Source organism: Rattus norvegicus, chromosome 17, assembly GCF_036323735.1.
Source record: "Rattus norvegicus strain BN/NHsdMcwi chromosome 17, GRCr8, whole genome shotgun sequence".
In the NCBI taxonomy this organism is placed as follows: Eukaryota; Metazoa; Chordata; class Mammalia; order Rodentia; family Muridae; genus Rattus; species Rattus norvegicus.
This window is the reverse complement of record NC_086035.1, coordinates 16323461-16346691: the sequence shown is the minus strand read 5'-3', so window position 1 is coordinate 16346691 and position 23231 is coordinate 16323461. Positions and strand designations below refer to the sequence as shown.

The 23231-nt window shown below is 43.0% G+C and overlaps 1 protein-coding gene and 1 long non-coding RNA gene across 9 annotated transcripts in view; one reads left to right on the top strand and one right to left on the bottom strand.

Annotated features, from left to right (window-relative positions):
* Positions 1-1123, bottom strand: part of Zfp169 (zinc finger protein 169) — a 33511-nt gene extending 32388 nt beyond the window's left edge. Inside the window, exon 1 of one of the 2 annotated variants that reach the window (XM_006253745.5) lies at positions 988-1123. The gene's annotated coding sequence lies outside the window, so the exon portion shown is untranslated. The remainder of the gene's footprint in view (positions 1-987) is intronic. The other variant, NM_001427271.1, reaches the window with a different exon arrangement.
* On the top strand, positions 1095-20803 carry LOC108348525 (uncharacterized). 7 transcript variants are annotated; one of them, XR_010059410.1, is made up of 6 exons: positions 1097-1233; positions 1938-2118; positions 2376-2407; positions 15907-16017; positions 18065-19676; positions 20267-20803. It is a non-coding gene; the product is annotated as an uncharacterized LOC108348525 (long non-coding RNA). The 7 variants fall into 7 exon arrangements; XR_005495855.2 differs by having other exon boundaries at positions 18065-20803; XR_010059407.1 differs by having other exon boundaries at positions 15907-16567; positions 18065-20803.
* The last annotated feature ends 2428 nt before the right edge of the window (positions 20804-23231 follow it).

Genomic DNA, 23231 nt, shown 5'->3' with positions numbered 1-23231 from the left:
TACGTTAGTCTTAAAGGGTTTTAAAACAAAAAAACCAAAAGATATGACACAAAGATGGGTGGGTAGAGAAAAGTCTAGTGGATCGGGGAAGAATTTTGGGCGGTGAATATAATCAAAAGGAGTTGTATGGATCACTCGGAGAGCTAAAAACAAAGAGAGACACGCAGCTACACCTCCAGAAATTCAGAGAGACAACAAACCCTGGGACATGGCTCTTGGAAGTTCCCAAAGCTCAAGGGAGCCACACAAGGTCAAAAGCCCACAACGTGTACAAAGGCCAAAACCACACACACACACACACACACACACACACACACACACACACACACACACACACACGTACACGAATGTATGCACGTGCGCCAGTCCGCGTGCGCGCCCGTGCGCGCGCGCACACACACCAAGGCTGGCCCCAGTGTCCTGGTCTTTGTCACTGCACTCAATGAGGCAATTCTGTATGTTTTCCCCCAAGATAAGCCTTCTGTACGAACACAGGTCCTAGTGACCAAGCTGTATTTCCAAATGTCTGATGAGTGCAGCTCCCCAAGACTCCTGTCCTCACCAATTCAGATGTTTGTTCCTGTGGAGGATGGCTCCTACCCCTCACCTCCCAGTCTCAACGGAGAGTGGGAGTGGAAAGGTGACATCTAGGTGCCCCAGGTCCAATCTCCCTGACCTAGCACTAACACAGGGGACACACCTGCAGCGTCACAGCCTGGGAAGCAGGCCAGACCGACCTGTAGCTTGTCTAGGACGAGGCACTGGACCCCAAATCCCATTCTCACATGGCCCCCTCCCCACCCGAGGGTCTTCACTGAGACCCTCCTCTAAGACGGGCAGAACAGCTGATTCCACTCCCAAAGACTCCACGCATCGAGGATGGAGTAGCGGCTGACACCTGAACCCTGTGGGTGGCCCACGCCAGCTCTCCGGACTCTTCCGCCTGGAGGGATAGGCAGGAGCCCGGGTCTTTGCACTTTTGCTCACCAGAACCGCGGGAGGATCGTCCACAGGCACAGGTGACGACTGCAGGATGCGGAAGTACACCGACCGGGATGACGCGCGCGCACTTCACTACCCACGCAGCGCTAAAGATGGGGGAACTACAATACCCAGAATGCTGCGTGCTGCAGGCCGCCCCTTGCTGACTTAGTGGCTGCAACCCGAAGCTTCAGACTACAGGAGGGGTTCCCTACCACGGCGGGATTCTTTCCTTGACTGCAGGACACCCAGGTAGGATCTTGGAGAAACAGAAAAATCAGAAAAGCCAAACCGACGTAATCTTCGAGTACTTTTAAGGAAACTCACTAATCAATTCTTTTTAAAAGATGTGTTATCTAGATGCCTTCCTCCTGCCAGTTCAGTCTTGTTTTGTTTTCCACACTCCCGCTTTAAATGACGTCCTGTGTTTTAAAGTGCATCATGGATGGATGCACTTTTAAACGCCAAAAATGCTGTAGGTGTTGTTTCTTGAAAATAATTCCGATCTTTTTTTAATGATTACAAAAGACAAGGGCAAACTAAGTTTGAAGACATTTAAAGCTGTGATATTTTAAATTATTTTACTCATACAAAAATCACATATTGGTTGTAACAGAAAGACAAAGCCTTTGCGAAAAGACTAGGAATTCGAGTGGAACTCAATTTAATTGAATTTAAATTTTCAATTGTATTTCTAGGAATTTGACATGAGTGGTATTTTCAAATTATTTCCTATTTGCTTCTTAAAGTGAGGTAACAAATAGCAGAAGTTAACAGGGACCAGACTCAGTCTTCCACATACATCAAAGGACGTGTTCTAAGTGCGGATGTACTGCACACGGAAACAGTGGAGGAAAATCAGTGATTTAATAAATAAATCACAATAAATCAGTGCACAATAAGTGAAGTGAGCAGCGAACTTTCCTGGTTAGAAAACTGTTCTGTTCACAAAACAGAGAAGGGAAACCTGAGCAGGACCTGGAGGTCAACCTGAGATGAAGTCCGGGGTAACCAAGGCAGCTCCAGTTCAAAGGACAGTACAGAGAAAAGAGAAACCCAGAGATGGGCAGTGGCTCCTCTTCCTCACGCATCCACGGAACACGTGACAGCACGTGACACAAAGCTGCACTGTCCAGGGTAAAAGCCATGGGGACCGGGGGTGGGGGTGGGGGGGGAGGCGTTAGAGGGAATACGGGGAGCGGGGTGGGGAGCAATACATATTCTATGAAGCAATATAGCCTTCGTAGTTTTACATAACATCCGGAAATGGTTTCACCTCCATAGGAAAACAAGATGGGGCCTCAGAGCCTTTCTTGTTTCACCTGAGAAAGTGCAAAACTAAGCCTAGAAAAGATCAAATTGTTTACAAGTAACTTCATTTTTTTTTTTTAAAGTTCAAGCATTCTGAGGATACAAGCCACACTCGGTAAGGCAAAACTTGGAATGTCAATTTTTCAATTAAAAGATGTTATACCAGTATATTGTTCAGAAAAAGAAAAACATGAAATCGATAAGAATAATATTAAGAAATAAGGAGAGGAGCTAGAGAGGTGGCTTGACTGTTAAGAGCACTTGCTGATCTTGCAGGGGACCCAGGTTCAGTTCCCAGCATCTATAAGATAGTTCACAACTGCTGATAATTCAAGTTCCAAAGATCAGATGCTCTCTTCTGGCCTCGACAGACACTGCATGCACATGGTGCACTTACCTGCAGGCAAAACACTGGTATACATTAAATAAAAATAAATGTCGTGGGGAGATGGGCTCAGTGGATATTGTGCGTGACATGGTGCTCAAGCATCAAGATTCTGGTTTGGATGCTCAACACACTGCCTCAATGTTGTTGTTTTGCATTTTGAGATAAGGTCTCTCTCTATATCTCTGGCTGTCCAGGCACTCACTACGTAGCCTTTGCTGACCTCGAAGTCACAGAGGTCCATCTGCCCCTGCCTCCCAAGTGTTGTGATTAAAGGAGTGTGCCATCATTCGATTTATATGACAAGAGTAGCAGAAAAAGACACCTGATGTCAGCCTCTGACCTCCACATGCATGCACATGTGCAAACACATAGGCACCCTCAACACACAGACACACACACACATGCAAAAAAATGAAGACAGAATGGAACTCAGCAGTTGGGAGTCAATTCTACCTATAAATCCAAAATACTTCCAGAAGCTGTTAGCTAAGGTAATCTAGGGTTTGGGGTTTTTTTTGTTTTTGTTTTTGTTTTTTTTGCTTTGTTTTGTTTTATCAATCTCTCTCTATCTCTATCTCTCTCTTTTTTAAATCAATCTCTTAAGACACTAAGAACTCTCTGTCTTGAAATTGCTATAATTCCCTTCAATTCAAAAATTATTTCTCACAAGACTGTGCACACTGCGTCAGGAACAAAAGCAAACGTATGATGTCTACTACTCTAGAGGGGGTGGGGCCTGGGAGAATGGAGTGGATAAGGGAGGCAGACTGGAAAGTCTTAGCAGTGGCCAAGTTTATTCAGCGAATCAGCCAATGTATACTGAGAGTTAAGAAAAATCAAAATTCTCGTGCGTTCAAGCCGTAAACAACCACAAGGAGGAGCCACACATAGGAATAACATGTGTTTCCACAGAGACCAAACACTGCATTAAGTAGCAATAACGAGTAATAATGAGTTGTCTGAAGTAAGCACACTGCTGCCTGCTACACCTGGGAGGAACACAAAACCAAATACAAGAGCAGAGTCTGTGTTCTGAACAAACAGGCCACAAGACTCTTGGGTTTGTTTTGTTTTCAGTTTCTCTCACAAGCATTCAGAATTCTCGAATTCTTGGACCTTGTTTTGACAGTGTGACGCATGGTAGAGATGAGATTCTTCCCTGTTGAAGAGAAGGTCATTGATAAGCTTGGGGGGTAGGGGAGGTGCAGTCAGGATGTGGTACCAGAAAAGGATGAGATACCTCGATATGCATCCCAATATAGTCTAATAAAGAAGCAGCTGGATATCTGGTGCTCATGGCTCAGATGCTCACACAGATGATTCCTAGCCCTGTCGCATGAAAGAAACCGGAAACAATTATAGCCCCGCAGTAGTGAACACATCTTCCCACACCTGGTTCCTAAACCACTCTATAATGTAGGAATCAGAGCTCCCTATATGGGATATACAGAATATATACATTATGAGCTTAGATTATCTCATAGTATCAAAAGGTTGGAAGTGTTTCTCTTAGTTAGGGTTTGCACTGCTATGAAGAGACACCATGACCAAGGCAACTCTTAGAAGGACAACATCTTACTGGGGCTGGTTTACAGGTTCAGAGGCTCAGTCCATTATCATCAAGGCAGGCATGGTGCAGGAGGAGGACCTGAGAGTTCTATCTACATCTTCATCTGAAGGCCTCTAGGAGAAAACTGGCTCCCAGGTGGTTTGGAGGAAGTTCTCATTGCCCCCCACCCCAGCAGTGATCCACTTCTTCCAACGAGGCCACACCTCCTAATAGAGCCACTCCCTGGGCCAAGCATACTCAAACCACCAGTGTTCAAAAGCAAACTGATAACATTGTTCAAAAAGATCTAGGAACCAACTGAAAAATCTCACAACAGCCAAGTCTGTCACAATTTGTTTTTAAAAAAAAAAAAAGAAAGAAAACGTTGCGTCATAACCCACAGTGTAACTATCCATTGAGTCCACAGCAGTGTGAATTATTAGATAAACAGGCGAATGTGAGAAAACGCGTGAAGCTTGTAAGTGGAAGAATGCCAAGTAGTGCATGTGGACATTGTGTCCTGAAGAAAGTATAGCACTCGGGAGTCCAGGCAGGAGGATCTTAAACTCAAGGCCAGTCTGATCCACATAGGATCTCAGCTCAAAATCAAAAAAATAAATAAATAAATAAAAATTTTTAAAAAAAGTGTTTTTCAAGTATTTTTCTGCACTTGCTCAGGTCTTTTTTTTTTTCATTTGATATTAAGTGTGTGGATGTTTTGCCTCCCTGTATGTCTGTGCACTGTGTGTTTATGGTGTTCATGGAGGCCAGAAGAGGGTGTTAGATCCCCTTAGAAGTGGAGTTATAAAAGGTTTAAGCCACTCCACTATGTGGGTGCTGAGATTCAAACCCGGGTTCTCTGAAAAGCAGCCAGTGCTCTTACCTGCTGAGCTCCAGAACCGTACACTGGTTTCTAAAAGCCAATTTTCAGTGCGGTTAGGGAGCTAGGGCTGGAAAAATGGCTCAGATGCTAAGTGCATGGACTTACTCTTCAAGAGGACAGGCGTTTGGGTCCAAATACAGCATCTCACGACAGTTCCAGGAGATCCAACACGCTCCTCTGACTTCTGCAGATACCTGCATTCACACACACTCACATGAAGACACACACACACACTCCTAATTTAAAAAATAAGTATGAAAATGGTTTCCTATTTTTTTACATCTTAAAACAATCAAATGCTTGAATTAAAGTTTTACATGCATAAAAAAGAGCCCAACTGGCAATTTATGGCAGAGAAGTCTCGGCTACCTGGGTGGTTAAAGCAAGAGGATCACTGAGCCTACAAGTTCAAGACCAGCCTGGGTACTGATGTGTCGATAAAGAGATAAAGAGAGAGGGATATGTTCTGTGGAGGTGTGGTGAGGTGTGGGGGAAGAGGGTACCTCGGTGGGTCCATGCTGAGGCACCCCTCCCCCCCCCAGGGGCCACACGCTGATATAGTATAAAATAGAGTTTATTCAGGGAGTGGGGAGGGGAGTCAAGAGGGTACAATGAGCAGAAAAAGGCAGAGAGAGAGGAGGGGGTAGAGGGCTGGCCATAAGCATGTGGAGAGAGATGGGGGAAGAGAATAGGGAGAGAGTGGGGGCAGAACAAGAGAGCAAGAGAGAGTAGAGGGGACAAGCAGCCCCTTTTATAGTGTTAGGCATACCTGGCTATTGCCAGGGAACTATGAGGCAGAGCTTAGACAGAATGCTAACAGGTACCATAGTATGTATACCCATCTCAAAAATTAGTAAATTTTCAGGGAGAAAAAAAGACCTGGCTTTACATCCCATTGAAATACTTTACCACAAGCTTTCCACAAGCAAAGGCCACCATCCGTTATTTGTATATGCTTAGTGCAGGGAGTGGCACTACTAGAAGGTGTGGCTCTATTAGAGTAGGTGTGTCACTGTGGGTGTGGGCTTTAAGACCCTCATCCTAGCTGCCTGAAGTATTCTCCTAGCAGCCTTCAGATGAAGATGTAGAACTCTCAGCTCCTCCTGCACCATGCCTGCCTGGATGCTGCCATGTTCCCACCTTGATGATAATGAACCAAAGCTCTAAACCTGTAAACCAGCCCCAATGAAACGTTGTCCTTATAAGAGTTGTCAAGGTCACGGTGTCTCTTCACAGCAGTAAAACCCTAAGACACCATCATAGTCAAAACCAATATGTTTTAATTTCTAACACAGTTTCATATTCTATTCAAGTTTTACAAAATGTACCAATAAGATCCTTTATCAACATTTGATTAAACTTATAATCATGGGCTAAAGTCATCTCCACATTCCTTTAGTCCACATCAAGACAGTTTCTATCTTTTGATGGTTTGTTTTTGAGACAAGATCTTGCTATGTCACCCATGGGAGCCATGAACTTACTATCTTAGCCTCCAAGAGCTGGCTGTGTGTCGTGATGCCTGGATCCTTGACGTTCGTGACCGTGCTGGTGAAGATGACAAGCTGGGTGTTTTATAGAATGTCTTCTGATTTATGTTTTCTTGTTCCCTTGTTCTCTTTTTCCCTCTGGGGTGTGTGTGTGTGTGTGTGTGTGAGAGAGAGAGAGAGAGAGACAGAGACAGAGACAGAGACAGAGACAGAGACAGAGATGCCCAGGTCTTTGTCCTAGCCTCATGAGTATTAAGCATGCACTCAACCACTGAGCTACATACAAAGCCCTGTGTCTTCTTCATTATTATATACAAGTTAGACACCTTTTGATATTTTTCATCTTGTCATTTTATTTAGATTCTTTCCTCGCGCAAGATATCCTGATTATACTTTTCCCTCCTCCCAGTTCCTCCTCCTCCCCTGTCCCCTCCAGAGCCACTCCCTTTCTGTCTCTCATTAGAGAGAAATGGGCTTCCAGAAGATGAGAACCAAACACGATGAAATGAAATATAACAATATTAAGCAAAAGCTATCGTGACTGAAGCTGGTGGCCTAACGGGAGGAAAAGACTCCCAAGAGCAGGAGCGAGAATCAGAGACCCACTGGTTCTAACTGTCCCACAAACACACTGAGCCAGTAGATATAACATACACGCAGAGGACCTGGTGCAGACCCATGTCAGCCCTTCTCTGTGTAGGCCCATGTACGCTTCTATCTCTGTGAGTTCATATAATGTGCCTTGCTTATTTGATTCAGGGCAGCCTTATTCTCGTGGTGTTCTCCACCCACTCTGACTCTTAAAATCTTCCCATCTCCTCTTGCTCAGGATTCCCTGAGCTCTAAGAGGAAGGATTTGATGGAGACCTCCCATTTAGACTCTTCGTGTAATGTCTAGCTGTGGATCTCAGCGTCTGTTCCCTCAGCTGCCAGAGGAAGTCTCTCTGATGACGACTGGATAAGGCACTGATCTAGGAGTATAGCAGAACAGCATTAGGAGTCATTTTATTGATACTGTTTTAGACAAGCAATGTTTAGTTTTACCCTAGATCACTGGGCTATCTAGTCTCTGGTTCTTGGTGACCCAAGAAGTATCAGGTGTGGTCTCATAGAGTAGGCCTTAAGTCAAAGCAGACATTGATTGGCTACTCCTGTAAGTTCTGTGCTACCATGGGTGGCGTATTTTGCAGGCAGGATAGATTCGCGTGAGAGGTTTTGTGGCTGGTTGTTGGTCCATTTCCAAGTTTCTCAGTAAGCTCCAGAGTACCTTTCCCCACCAAAGTGACTTAAAGAACTCAGGGTGAAGGTTCCATGTAGTCAACCAGCTCCAACTCCCCATGTTCAGTGAGTTGTGTGGGTGTTGGTTTTGGTCATTGGGCTCTGCTGTCAGTTTTCAGAGAGTAAACATTTGTCTTCCCAACTGCCTTGGTTGTTTAGGGATTTCTGTGAGGGCCTCCTTAGCCAACAGCCTATTCCTGCCACTGGAAGCCTTAACTGGCAACAAGAGACGGCCAGTTGAGGCTCCATCTTCCTTAGTCCTAGGAGCCCTCATCAGGATCACCTTCATAGATTCCAGGACGTTTCCACAGATTCCGCCAAGGACCACCCAGTTCCAGCCATCCTTCCACAGACTGCCTCCCCCTACCCATCACCCCCTAACCTAATCCTCTGCCCTGTCCCCACCTGTAAATCTATTCAATGTACCCCTCCCAGGGAGACCCATGTATCTCCCCTAGACCCCTCCTCTTCACCTAACCTCCTGGGTCTAAGGATCGTAGCTTAGTTTTCATGTACTTGACAGCTAATATCTACTTGTAAGTGAATACACACCATATTTACCTCTCTGGGTTTGGGTGACTTCACTCTGGATGATTTTTTTTTTTCTAGTTCCATCCAAACTTCGTGTTGTCATTTTTTTTTTTTAAACAGATAGGTAATACTCCGCTGTGTAAATGTACCGTGTTTTCTTTTTCTTTTTTTTTTTTTTTTTTTCGGAGCTGGGGACCGAACCCAGGGCCTTGCGCTTCCTAGGTAAGCGCTCTACCACTGAGCTAAATCCCCAGCCCCGTGTACCGTGTTTTCTTTATCCATTCCTCTGTGAAGGGACACCGAGGTTGTTTTCAGTTTCTGGCTATGATGATAAAATAATAAAATGTATAAATGATGTATGAATAATGAAGCTGCAATGAGCACGGGTGAGCAAGTCTCCTTGTGGCAGGATGGAGCATCCTTTGGGTATATGCCCAAGAGTGGTACAACTGGAGGTAGATAAATCCCAACTTTCTGAGAAAATTCCATCCTGATTCCCAGAGTAACTGTACAAGTTTGCACTCCCACCAGCAACTGAGGAGTGTTCCCTTTGCTCCACATCCTCACCAGCATGAGCTGTCAGTTGTGGGATTGATCTTAGCCAGTCTGATAGGTGGTAAGGTGGAATCTCAAGGTAATTTTGACTTGCGTTTCCCTGATGGCCGAGGATGTTGAACACTTCTTTAAGTGTCTCTTGGCCATTTGAGATTCCTCTATTAAGAGTTCTCTGGGGGATGGGGCTGGGGATTTAGCTCAGTGGTAGAGCGCTTACCTAGGAAGCACAAGGCCCTGGGTTCGGTCCCCAGCTCCGAAAAAAAGAACCAAAAAAGAAAAAAAAAAAGAGTTCTCTGTGTAGCTCTGTACACCATTTTTAATTGGATTACCTGGGGGGGGGGGTTGATATCTAGTTTCTTGAATGCTTTATACATTTTGGATATTAATCTTCTATCAGTTGTGGAAGTAGTAAAAGAATCTTTTCACACCCTGTAGGTTGCTGCATTGTCTGATTGGCGGAGTCCTTTGCCTTACAGAAGCTTTTCGGTTTCATGAGGTCCTACTTACTAATTGTTGATCTTACTGCCTGAGCTATTGGCGCTCTGTTCAGGAAGTTGTCTCCTGTGCCAATGGGTTCAAGGCTGTTCCCTACTTTCTATCAGGTTCACTGTGGCTGGCTTTATGTTGAGGTCTTTGACTCACTTGGACTCGAGTTTTGTGCAGGGCCATAAATATGGTCTATTTGAGTTTTTCTACATGCAGACATCCAGATTGACAACACTGGATTGACAAAAAGGCATTTATTGAAGATGCCTTCTGTTTTCCAGTGTGTATTTCTGGATTCTTTATCGAAAGTTAGGTGTCCATAAGTTTGTAGATCTACGACTGGGTCTTTTATTAGATTCCATTGACCAAGCAATCTGTTTTTATGCCAATACCATGAAGTTTTTCTTACTGTAACTCTGTAGTATAGCCTGAAATCAGGGATCATAATACCTTCAGAAGTTCTTTTATTGTACAGGATTTTTGTTTTTCCATATGAAGTTGTGAATTGCCCTTTCAAGATCTGTAAATGCATTGAATCTGTAAATTGCTTTTGGTAAGATGGCCATTTCTACTCCGTTAATCCTACTGATCTATGAGCATGGGAGCTCTTTTCATCTTCTGAGATCTTCTTCAATTTCTTTCTTCAGAGACTTGACATTTTTATTCTACAAGTTCTTCACTTGCTTGCTTAGGGTCACACCAATAGTTTGGATTATTTGCGGCTATTGTGAAGGGTGTTGGTCCCCTAATTTCTTTCTCAGTCTTTTTTGTCATTGGCGTGTAGGAGGGCTACGGTTTTTTGTTTTTTTTTTTTTAAGTTAATCATGGACCCAGCTACTTTGCTGTGTTTATCAGCTGTGGGAGTTCCCTACTGCAGCTTTTAGTCACTTATGTATACTATCATATCATCTGCAAATACTATATCGAATAGATGTGGAGAGAGTGGACAGCCTTGTCTTGTTCCTGATTTTAGCGGAATTTCTTTTGAGTTTCTCTCCATTTAGTATGATGTAGGCTTGCTGGAAATTGCCTTCGTTATGTTGAGGTATGTCCCTTGTCTCCCTACTCTCCCCAGGACTTTTATCATGGAGGTGTGTTGAATTTTTTTTTTTTTTGGTTCTTTTTTTCGGAGCTGGGGATCGAACCCAGGGCCTTGCGCTTCCTAGGTAAGCGCTCTACCACTGAGCTAAATCCCCAACCCGGTGTGTTGAATTTTATCAAAGGTCTTTTTCTGCATCTAATGGGGTGATCATGTGTGGTTTTTCCCTTTCATTTTGTTTCTATGGTGAATTACACTGACGATTTTTATATATTGAACCATCCCTGCATCCCTGGGATTAAAACCTACTTGATTGTGATGGATGCACTTTTTGATGTGTTCTTGGATCCGGTTTGCATATTTATATATTATGATAATTCATTTGATATGGGATCATAAGTAGGATAGAAATGCACATTACTTTCTAAATAGACATCCAACGTCTGCCTTTCCCAATAGTTTTTTTTCTTTTCTGTTTGTTTGTTTGTTTTTGTTTGGTGTTTGTTGTTGTTGTTGATGATGATGACGATCTTGAGAGATTTTACTTTTCTGATCAGGCTGACCTGGCACTTATGATCCTCCGACCTGCACCTGTCAAAGGCTAGGATTACAACATGCACCTCCATGTGTAACTAACTCACTAACAATCTTAGACCAGCTCTTGTCTCAACTCAGATCCCAAGAAATCAGATCTGGTCAGGATCCCAGAAAAATAAATGGAAAAGGTAATTATAAAGGAGAAGAAAGGAATACAGTCAGTGTATCTGTATTGGAAAGACGTCTTCAGAGGCATTAACATACGCTCCAGAATTTCATACAGAAGGGGTCAAGGAGGATGTATAGCCAAGCAGCCTCCATCATGACTGATCGTTACCTAAGCACTGGCTACACAAACCTTGACCACAGAAAGGCGGTGTGTGCTTGGAATCAATGAGTGCTTATGCATGGGGGAGAAAGGGGCAGTCTGTCTTGGGGTTGTCTGCCTGCAAGCCTCCATTGTTCCTACAAAGGTAGGGCAGTGAGTAAAGGCTTCTCTCTGCACCACTCAAGGGTTTGGAACAGGGTGTCTTAAGAGCTGTCAGTTGGCTCCTTGGAAAGAAACTTACTCTTATCTTGGTATCCTAACCCTTAAAGGAGGTGGACACTCAGCTTTCGTTGAATGTTCCTTAAATGACTAACATGTCCTCAAGGACAGCTGAGCAGGAATCTGACCCAAACTTTATGACAAAAAGGAGAGATGGAAAGTTAAGGCCAAGATGCCACGCTTTTGCCTCTGCTTGTAGATACACATCAATGAAAGGCAGCATTCAGGCTGGAGAGATGGCTCAGGGGTAAAGAGCACTGACTGCTCTTCCAGAGGTCCTGAGTTCAATTCCCAGCAACCACATGGTGGCTCACAATCATCTGTGATGGGATCTGGTGCCCCCTTCTGGTGTGTCTGAAGACAGTGACAGTGTAGTTACATATAATAAATAAATGAATTTTTAAAAAAAAAAAAAAGGCAGGGGTTAGGGATTTAGCTCAGTGGTAGAGCGCTTGCCTAGCAAGCACAAGGCCCTGGGTTCGGTCCCCAGCTCCAAAAAAAAGGAAAAAAAAAAAAAGGCAGCATTGCAGTGAACACAACCTCCGGTCCTGTTTTAGCCCAAAATAGCACTTCCCAGTGTGTATTGTGCTATCCCATTTGTTACTTAGTTTTTGAGACATGTTTATGCTATGTAGCACAGGCTGGCCTTGAACTTGTGATCTTTCTGCCTTGCCTCTTAAGACTGATATATTAATTTATCTCACACTGTATTTTCTGTACCAAGTTCACAAGAGTAGCATAAAAGGTAAAAAGAAAAGGAAAGCATTTGTAAAAATATAACCTGATTTATAAAATGGATAAACTGCATCAAATTAAAACTATGCATCGTGGTCAAGAAACAAAACCAGCGGCCAACAGTGAAAAGCTTAACATAAATTTGCTCAGATAGACCATATAGTCTTTTAAAAAAGACAGATTTTCAAAATAGGTGCAGTCAAATGGTCTAATTTGCCTTTATTTGCAATTCATGAACCAGGTGGCATTTCATCTAAAAATAGAGACATGTTAGGCTGGGCATAACAGAGCTGTCATCTTCTTATTAGGCAACTTTCACAGGCACAAGGAGCCACCAGAACACAAAAAGCAGTTGCTTAATGTCTTTGGTAACTTTCCTTCTGAGTGTTGGAGCAGAAGGGACTTCCTGATCAAACCAGCCTGGAATAGAGGTGGCTGCCACGTTGAGCAACCTGGAGAAACAGCCAAATGACCTTAACGACCCACCACAAAAGCCGACCTCTGTCAACCGTAACACTCGGCTTTAAAGGCCGACTGCCTCGTGGCTTCTCTAACATCTCACTTGCTTACCCGCCCCACCCTGTGGATCTGGAGTATAAACTGAAGATGCAAGCTGGACCCAGTACCGGAGCCTTTCAGGAGTGCCCTGGCTTCAGTCCACCAGTGAGATCTCTCTTCCACTCTCACTGGTCTCCGAGTGCTTATTCCAGAAAGAGTCTACAACAAAGTCTCTCCTGAGATCTTGAATGGGCAAATAACTTGGTTTTGGACTGGCGGACAGGAACTTTGGCATGAGCAGGTACATTTCGGGTTGGTTTACTGAAGCTGAATGCAGGTGTTCAGTCCAATGGAATGGCCGTCTAATATGTTTTACTTGACAGTCCTGTCTTAGGTTTACTGCTGTGAAGAGACACATGACCATAATAACTCTTTTAAAAGAAAACATTTAATAAGGGCTGTGGTACAGTTCAGAGGTTTATTTCATGCTCATGGTGATGGGAAGCATTATGGCCCTCAGGAGGCAGGGAAACGCTGGGCCTGTCCTGAGCATTTGAAACCTCAAAGCCCACCCTCTAGTGACACACTTCCTCCAACAAGGCCACACCCACTCCAACAAGGCCACACCTCCCAATAATGCCTCTCCCTATCGGCCATTTTCATTCAAACCACCACAAATTTCAAGATCACAAACAGAACAAAACATCACTAAAACACATACGTTCTAAAGGTAAGAACATCACAACTTGCTCCATCCCTGGTTTATAAATTCTGAAATCCCTCTCAGTGCCATCTATGACCAACCCTGCCTCCAGAGCTACCCTGATAATCCTCTACTGTCCTGAGACTCCAATTCTTTCCTCCTCTTGGGATGACAAAGCAACTGAAGGGGGAAAGCATTTGTGTCAGCTCACAGTTCAAAGTACAGACGGTCACACTAGGAAGACGGGAGCAGGAATTTCAAGTTAGCTTATCATATTGCATATAAAATTAGGAATGGGAAAGGATGAATACAAAATTAGGGCTGACTTTATTTCTCCATTTAGTGCAGCCAGAATCCCCTGTCCAGGAGATGATCCCACCCTCGTTAACTAATGAAGTAAAGATACAGGGTAAGCAGGGTGGGCGCCTTTAATCCCAGCACTCAGGAGGCAGAGCAGATGATGTCCAGAAGTTTAAAGCCAGCCTGGCACCCCAAGTGAGCGCCATGCGTTTGTCAGAGATAGGAAGTGGAACAGGGCGTTAAGTGCTGAGAGTCACGGGGCATTTGTGAGAGTGATGGAAACGGTATGATTGTGGCAGTGGCTACATAACTGTGTACATTTGCCAAAATTAATCAAATTGTACACCTAAAATATCAAGTTTGTTGCATGCAGGCTATATCTAAAAAACTGATTTTTTTCTTAATTTAAAAAATTATAGCGGCACATGCCTTTGGGCCCAACAGATCCATTTATGAGACTACCATGAGCTGGAGAGGTAGATCCGTGGGTAAGAGCACTTACGGCACAAATGTGAAGACCTGAGTTCAAATTCACAGCATCCTGGATATGGCTACACTTGCCTATATCCCTAGCAAAGACTGGAGGGCTTGTTGGCTCACAGCTTAGTTCCGATTTCCCTGAGAAACCTTGTTTTAAAGAAATAAAACAAAGGGTGATAGAATGGTACACTGAACTCCTGTGGCCTCCATGAGTGTATACACAGGCACATATACACACGTGTATGTACACACACACACACACACACACAAACGCACGCACGCACGCACGCACACAACTATTCTACAGATAGGCCTCCCCATGTAAAGACAGCATTCAGTGGCTTCTCACAGCTCTGCGTGTGATGCTTCACTAACAGGAAACTCGGCAGTTAGGGATGGGGCTGCAAGAGGGACTTGTCACATGCAGGTATTTATCAGTAAAAGCAAAGAAATATGTTAGGTGATCAGATGGTCTAGGTGAGAGATGTTTGTGTCCTCTCGGGGAGGGCATGTATATCTTTCGTCCTCTTAGCTGATGCCTCCACATTCCTACACCCTTCTCACTTGCAAGTCATGGCACTGTAGATACTTTTGCTCCTGAGAATTTGCACCTTTCGTCTTAATTCTAAGTTAAAAGGACACAACCACAAAAAGGAAGTTTCCTAGCAGGCAGAAGACCAGGCAGGCACACAGTGGCTTCTGGATGCTATTTGACTAAATAGCCACCAGATGGCAGCATGGCTCTGTTCGCAGGCCAATCCACGACTACATCTGTCCAATGAGGAAACCATTAGCCACATAAAGGGCGGTTGAGCACTTGAAATGGGGCTATTTCTAATTAAGGTTGTTTTCCACATAAGACGCGCATGATGTTTTGAAAGCAGTATTAAAAGGGAGCCTAATACATCTAATTAGTGCTTAGCATTGATTATATGTGGAAAGTAATCTTGTATATACGCAGTTAAAATTATTTTCACCTGCTTTCTTTGTACTTTTTGCAAAAGTAAAAAAAAATGCAATTATCAGGAAATTTAAATTTACACATGATTATATATATGGAGAGCGCTTCACAAGACCGTCCATAAACTCTCACAGCAGTATCAACATGGAGCCAAAAAGGCAACATTCCTCCTCTCAGTCCAAAATGGCAGACTTGTAAATGTCATAGAACTCCTTCACCACCCTAGCAGAGCCAGCCTGAAGGAGTAGGTCACACCAAGACCCTGAAAGTAACCAGGGAGCCTCTGGCTGTCCTAGCTATTTCTTCTTTCGGCTGGGTACATGAGGCAGCTCCCATCGGAAGCTGACAGTACCAGCTGTCAGGGTACTTGCCTGTTTCTCTCACTGGTCCTCCAATCAGTGTAATTACAGTGATGAATAGTCAGATGAAGTGTCACACGCCTTTAATCCCAGCTCTCAGGAGGCAAATACAGTCGAATCTCTTTAAGTTTGAGGGCAGCCTGGTCTACATAGTGAGTTCAAGGACAACTATAGCTATGTAGTGAGACCCTGCCTTGGGGGGGGGGGGGGAGGAAGGAAGGTGGATGAAGAGTAGGTTAGTACTAGAAGTCACGTGACTATCTGTACCTCTTGTTTCTTACACTTTCTCACACAGCCATCCGCATTGAGGCCTTACAGGGGTAAAAGGAAGTGTCTTTGAATATGCCTCCAATCCCACGGGAGATCTGAACCAGTGGTCATCTGTTCTCTGGCTGCTAGGCAAGAGGTTAGTGCCCTGAGGATAAGACGTGAAGAACACTGAATGGGCTAGCTCAAGGCCAGCTATGATCCAGATGAGCCTGCTCAAGGACCCCAAAATAGATTTAAGAGCTACTAGGTTTCGAAAGCTTATGCCATTCCCAGTGAACCGTGTCTCATGAAGGTGTCAGCTCTCAGCTACAGCCCCAGCACCATGCCTGCCTGCCGTCGTGCTCCCACCATGATGGTCATGGACTTTCCCTTTCTTATCTAAGTTGTCTTGCTTGGTCTCAGTGCTTTGTCACAGCAGTAGAAAAGTAAGGCAGACTACTTGCATTTATTTTTATCATCAAAATTTTTGTTTTACTATAAAGTGTCCATGCTTCAATTAATGTCTATATGTTTTGTAGGTAGTATACTTAAAGACCTTCCTGAGGTTTCTTTTTTTTTTTCTTTTCCAGATAATTCACTGTTAGTCTCTACCAAAGCTATCAATTTTTCTATATTGACTTTCTAACCTTTCTTTAACAGAATACTTGGGGGTGTCTTATCTAGAGCATACTTGTCATCTTCCAATAGTAAGAATTTTACTTCTCCTTTTTCTTTCTTTCTTTCTTTCTTTTTTTTTTTTTTTTTTTTTTTTTTTTGGAGCTGGGGACCGAACCCAGGGCCTTGCGCTTGCTAGGCAAGCGCTCTACCACTGAGCTAAATCCCCAACCCCATACTTCTCCCTTTTCAATTCAAACATTTTCTATTTTCCTCTTGCTTCATTGTTCTGGATGTACAGCATTTTCAATAACAGTGGTAAAAAAAAATGGACTCGGGGCTGGAGAGACGGCTCAGTGGTTAAGAGCACTGGCTGCTCTCCCAGAGGTCCTGAGTTCAGTTCTCAGCAACCACATGGTGGCTCACAACCATCTGTAATGGGATCTGGTGCCCTCCTCTGGTGTGTCAAGGACAGTGTGGTCATATACATAAATAAATCCTTTAAAAAAATGGACTCTTTGCCTGTCCATCTTCAAAGGGCAAGCTAGCAGCTTTGATGCATTAGTTAGAGCCTTGTTGTATATGACATTATATACTGTATATTATCTCATTTGATTTTTAATTATGAATGCTAAATTTTTCCAGATGTCACTTCTGCATGAACCAGAATAGTCAGATGGCTTTTGAATTTCATTAGCGTGCTGTGTAGTACTTACTGATTCAGGCTATGTTAAAGCATCCTTGAATGCCTAAGATCAATTCCTCTTGTTCATGTCAGAAAACCATTTTAATATGCTTTTGGATTTGGTTTTCTAGTTTTACTTGAGTTTATCAGCATTTATAACCATCTCTGATTATAGGCATACTGATCACTGACTTGTTGTGTCTTTGTATAGTCTTACTATATTGATAATGCTGGCCCTGGAGAATGAGTTTGGAAGAATGCCTTCTTTTCCCCTTCATATACTTTTGAAAAACATGAGTTGGTTTTTGTTCTCTTTTAAATGCTCAGTGGATTCTAACAATGAAGGCTTTCCTATGCTGGGTACCTCCTGACTGATTCAGTCTCACAGCACCGTGGTCTGTTTAGGGTTTTATTCACTTTCAGAAACTGTGTCCACTTAAACTAAACACAGGTGTTCACAATTATCTATTGCTACAATGTCAGATGTAACATCTTTGTTTCCTCTGAGTACTGTTGTCCCTTCCTCAATCCTATCTTACTGATTTTTTTTTGTTGATGTTAAAAATAGGTTTTTATTTCTGCTTTAATCTTTATTTTTTTTCCTTTTACTGGCCTGGTGGTTGGTTTGTTATCGTTAGTTCCTTTAAGTGTAACAGGGAGTTGTTTTCATGATGTAGATGCTGGTCATGATAAATTCTCACTTAGTACTGTCTTAGTATGTGGTTCCCAATTTTGTTTCATGAAATTAATTTTTTTAATATCCTCATCTATTGATTATAGCATAAATTCTTTGAGTCCCATGTGTTTGTATAGTTTGTAACACTTTTCTTGTTAGTTCTAGTTGTATTTCATTATGGCTGACAAAGACAAGATTTCAACTTTTTTTTTTCTTTCTTTTTTTCAGAGCTGAGGACTGAACCCAGGGCCTTGTGCTTTCTAGGCAAGTGCTTTACCACTGAACTAAATCCCCAACCCCTAGATTTCAACTTTTAAAGAAAATTTGTTGGCAATCTGTCTTGTGGTGTACCATGTAACTACTCTGGAGAATGTTGCACGTTTTAATGAGAATGTGTACTCAGCAGCCATTGGATGAAACATTCTGTAAATGTGTTGTCTGCTTTGGAATGGTTTAACACTGCTCTTTGATAAGTTTTGGTCTGGGTGATCTAGATTATTAAAAGTTCTATCATTTTAGTCAATGTTTCTCTAATACATATCTGGGTGTTCTGAAACTGAATTCATGTATATTCAAAGACATATTCAAGGTTATTTTCTCTTGCCAAATTGATCCTTTTATCACTTATGAGGTTTGGTTGGTTGGTTAGTTAGGTTTTGTTTTTCAAGACAGGGTGTCTCTGTGTAGAGCTGGCTATCCTACAACTTTCTCTGTAGACCAGGCTGTCCCCAAACTCAGTATTCCACCTGCTCTGCCTCCCTAGTACTGGCACTAAAGATATGGGCCACCAGAACCCTTCATGGCTTTCTTAATTGTTGTGGTTTCTATCTGATGAAGTAGTTCTACTCTTGCCTTTATGATTCTATTCATATGGGATATTTTTTTCACCCCTCCCTTTCCAGGGTCCTTAAGCAGTATATAGTTGAATCTCGCTTTAACTATTTAGTTGCTCTATTTTAATGGGAGAAATTTACATTACCCTCAATTACCTTACACTGAGGTAATTATCAAAAAGTCAGACGCTACTATTGGTATTTTGTTTTCCAGTTTGATAATAGTTTCTATTTCCCTTCCTCCCATCTTTCTATAGCCTTCCTTGTGAAGTGATATTACTAAGCAAATTATTTTAGATTCCTTGCTTGGTGTGTGTGTGTGTGTGTGTGTGTGTGTGTGTGTGTGTGTGTGTGTGTACCATATTGTTATTTTATGGATGTGGTTGATAGAACTTTTAAAATTATAACCTACACTGAAATTATAGCAGTATAATATTAATTATAAAAATATAGAAAGATAGCATCTTAAAAGTTCCTAGCCATCATGATGGCTCAATGGGTAAAGGCACTTGCTGCCAAGCCTGATGACCTGAGTTCAATTCCCAAGACAAGTTGCTCTGACCCCAACATATTATCCATGCACTCACACAAAATTCTTAATTTTTTTGATCTCCTGTATTCCATGTGTGGGGGCACTTTTCTTCTCGTTTTATGCTTATTACCTATTAAGTGTTAATGTATGATCTTCTGCCTCCATACTGTAACTATGGTTTATATGCTGCCCGACTAGACCATTTTGAATGTCTGACAGACCCTTCTCGGTGAGGTTTGGGTCCTCTTCTTACTCTTTCAGGATAGAGAACTTCTTTGGGGGATGGGCTAGGAATGGTGGTAACAAACTTTCTAATTTGTACCTGGGATTATTTTCCTTTCATTTATAAGAGAGCTTTGCTAGGATTAGTATTCTTAAGCATAGTCCTTAATCAGACATGGATTTTGCAGACAAATGACTGGAACTTAAGAATATCATCCTGAGTGAGGTACACCAGTCCCAAAGGACAAGCATGGTAAGTACTCACTTATAAGTGGATATTAGCCATAAAATACTGATACCCATGTTACACTCTACAGTCTCAAAGGAACTAAACAAGAAGGAAGGCCCAAGCAAGGAAGTTTGAATCTCATTTAGAAGGGGGAATAGTCATAAGAGGCAGATGGGGGCAGGGAACTGAGGGGTATGGGGAGAGGAATGGAGGATTCAGAATCAGGAGTGCAGAAGGACAGGAGAGATGGCTAGATGGTCTTGAAAATGAATGGAAAGCTGCAACTAACATGGGTGAGGAGACATCTCCAGGACATGAGAGAGACCTGGAACAAGGGAGGTGCCCAAGAATCAATAGAGTGATCTTAACTGTGACTCACCACACTGGGGATATGGATTGGAACCTGAAGAGGTCACCTCCTGTAGCCAGATAGGAACTCCCACGGAGCAACAGAGACACCAACCCACTCATATAACTTTTAACACAAAACTCATCCTGTCTATAAGAAATGCAGTCACGGGAGAAGAGACTGGGGGGACTAGCCAATCAATATCTGGCCCAACCTAAGACCCACCCCTTGGGCAAGCACCAATCCCTAATAGTTATGCTTGCAGACAGGGGTATATTGTCCTGAGAGGCTCCACCCAGCAGCTAAGACAGATACAGACACCCATGGCCAAACAGTGAATAGAGCTTGGGGACTCTTATGGAAGAGGAAAGATTACACACCCTGAAGGGGATAGAACTCCACATGAACAACAACAGTCACCTAACAAAGGACCCTTCAGGGCTCTGAGTCTGAACTACCAACTAAAGACCATACACGACTGGACCTAGACTTCCCCATTCATATGTAGCAGATGTGAAGTTGAACTTCACGTGTGACCTGAACAACTGGAACTGGGGCTATCCTAAAACCTGTTGCCTGTATGTGGAATATATTCTACCTGCTGGACTTCTATCTGGCCTCAGTGGAAGAAGCACCACCTAGCATCTCAGAGACGAAGTGGGAGAAATACCCAGGGGTCCCCACCTACTCAAGAGGGGGAAAGGAAGGGGGGACAGATTGTGGGAGGGGGAACCAGGTGGGCAGTGAGCAAGATGTAAAGTGAAAAAACTATACAATTAAAAAAAAAAAGCCTGTAACCCAAGTCTGTGCAACCCCTTTTAGATGTCACTTCCTTCCTGATGTCTTGGTATGTTTTCATTTGGCAGTTTGACTTTTTAACATGACTTAGGGGTAGGTGTAGTTGAACCCAGTAAGTACTGAACTTTGACCATCCCTTCCACTTGTAATCTTTATGAGCATTGATGTGTTTTGCCGTCATATGTCTGAGGGTGCCAGATCTCCCCTGAAACTGTGGAGTTAAAGACAGTTATGAGCTGCCATGTGGGTGCTGTGAACTGAACCAAGTTTCTCTGCAAGAGCAGTCAGTGCTCTTTACTAAGCTCCCTCTACAGCACTCCCATCACCACACACATTAAAACAGCCTATCTTGACCTGTTTCTTCAGTTTTACTTTTTCTGATTGATGCCTTTTATTGTTTCTTTAATGAAATACATTTCCTTGCTCACTTATTCCCCTTAAAAACTGGCTTTTCTGCTGCTTACTATTTTATTCCTTATCAGAGCAGGATTCCAGAAAGTCCCTGATGTGGGCATGTCACATGTGAAAGCACTTAAAGCTTTTATTCTCATTTTAACAATGTTTTTATTTGTGCCTGTTTTTTTTTTTAACCTGTTGTCCTGAACTTGTGTTCACTTCTGCGGTCTCAGCATTAGCTGGCACCTTCAGTAGTTTACAACAGTCTCTGATCTGTTAATTTCCCACTAGAAAGCATCTGAAGCTCCTGTTCCAATATGTGGTTATGGATCATTCAGAACTGAATGACTGCAGGGAACCCACTTACTGACACCGTCTACTCTGATACCCTTTCTCTGGGCTTTATGTGGAGGGATTAGCCCCCAACTCAAAAGGCCTGTTTTTCTCCAAACTAGTCCATCTTCTGTTGCTAGGGATTGTCTACGACGTGAAACCAAACCAACCCATGGCCACAAACTCTACAATGCTCAGCCTGAGCCCAATGCCCAGTCAACACAGCATGAATTCCAACACTAATTCAAACATTAATGCCTAAGTCTGTGGCATACTCATGCCTTAAGAATGACAGAGCCAGTGGTTCTGCCATAATACAAATCCATCTGGTTGGCCTTTGGGTCACTTGGGCTCCATCTTGTGTTCACTTCCATGACCTACCTTTTGCAATACATTTAAGCCTCAACAATCCTGTTTGTTGGGAACAGGTTATGGACATTAAGCATCTTGACTCCCAATGACAGCACCACAGTGAAGCATAATGGTCATGGCCACAGTACACATCAGGCTCACGCTACAGTTAACACAGGGTCAGATGAGCCCATAACTGCAGTCTGCCTAGCTGTTAAAACAGGAAGCTGTCTGTAAAAGATTGGTATCTGGGGTACCTTGTTTCAAGGTAAAGCCATCTTATATGAAGTCATTTGTGGTATTGTCCTCTGTAGACAGGGCAGTGGGTTAAGTTTGAGGTCTAGACCTTACTCCTTCCCTCAAGCAATTCTCTACACACTGTAAAATCTGGGGACGCCTGCTGAGGACATAGGATGCTAGTATGTGCTAAGATTTGACCTGGTTTATCTCTTCTGATGGTGTTTTGTTGTATGACTAACGTATGTTCCTATGGGGAGTGGTTTCTGGAATACCTTGTTTTCAGCTGGCTCCCACCTGCTCTGCTCCCATCTACCCTTTTCTGAGTGCACTAGTACTCAAACTTACCTGATTATCTTGCTTTTAAAGCACATCAAGAACCAATTTAAGGTGACCCAAATTTCCATAGTCCAAAGAAAGCATCAGGATGTGTGTGATGCTCACTGAGTTTGATCCTAGTTTGGTTCCCAAATCCCAAGATCGAGAAGTTTTGGGTATCAGCCTTTCCCCTACTGCAATGCCGTTGTGCTCATGCTCATAGAACTGTCACCCAAGGGACCTATTCTCTTTTTGGCTATGCAAAAAAGCCTGTTCCTGTCTTCACTATTCCCTCAGGGTTAAGAAACTTTCAGGACTCCCCTAAAAAACTTAATACAATGAACTCCCTCTGCAAGAAACAACTTATTGTAAAGTAATGCATTTCTTTCTCACACAAAAGATTTGGAATTAATGACATGATGGCCCATGTCTTTAATTTTAGAACTGGCAGAAGCAGGCAAACAGATCTCTTAAGTTCAGAGGCCAGCCTGGCTTCCATAGTAAGTTCCAAGACAGCCAAGGACACAAGACTGTCACAGACCTAACAGCAAATGCTAGTTAAAAATTACTGACCAACTTACACCTCTGTATCACAAAATAGCTATAATCACCAACACCAGTAGTGTATAGTACAAATTCTCCTCCTGAAATATAAGACCCTCACAATTCCATCTCAATGGTCCCCAAATTTCCAATTGTTCTAGTTTTCTCATCTTGATACAAGGTATCAGGGTAAAGGGAACTTCAATGAGAAAATGCTATCAGATCGGTCTGCAGGAAGTCTGAAATATTAAACT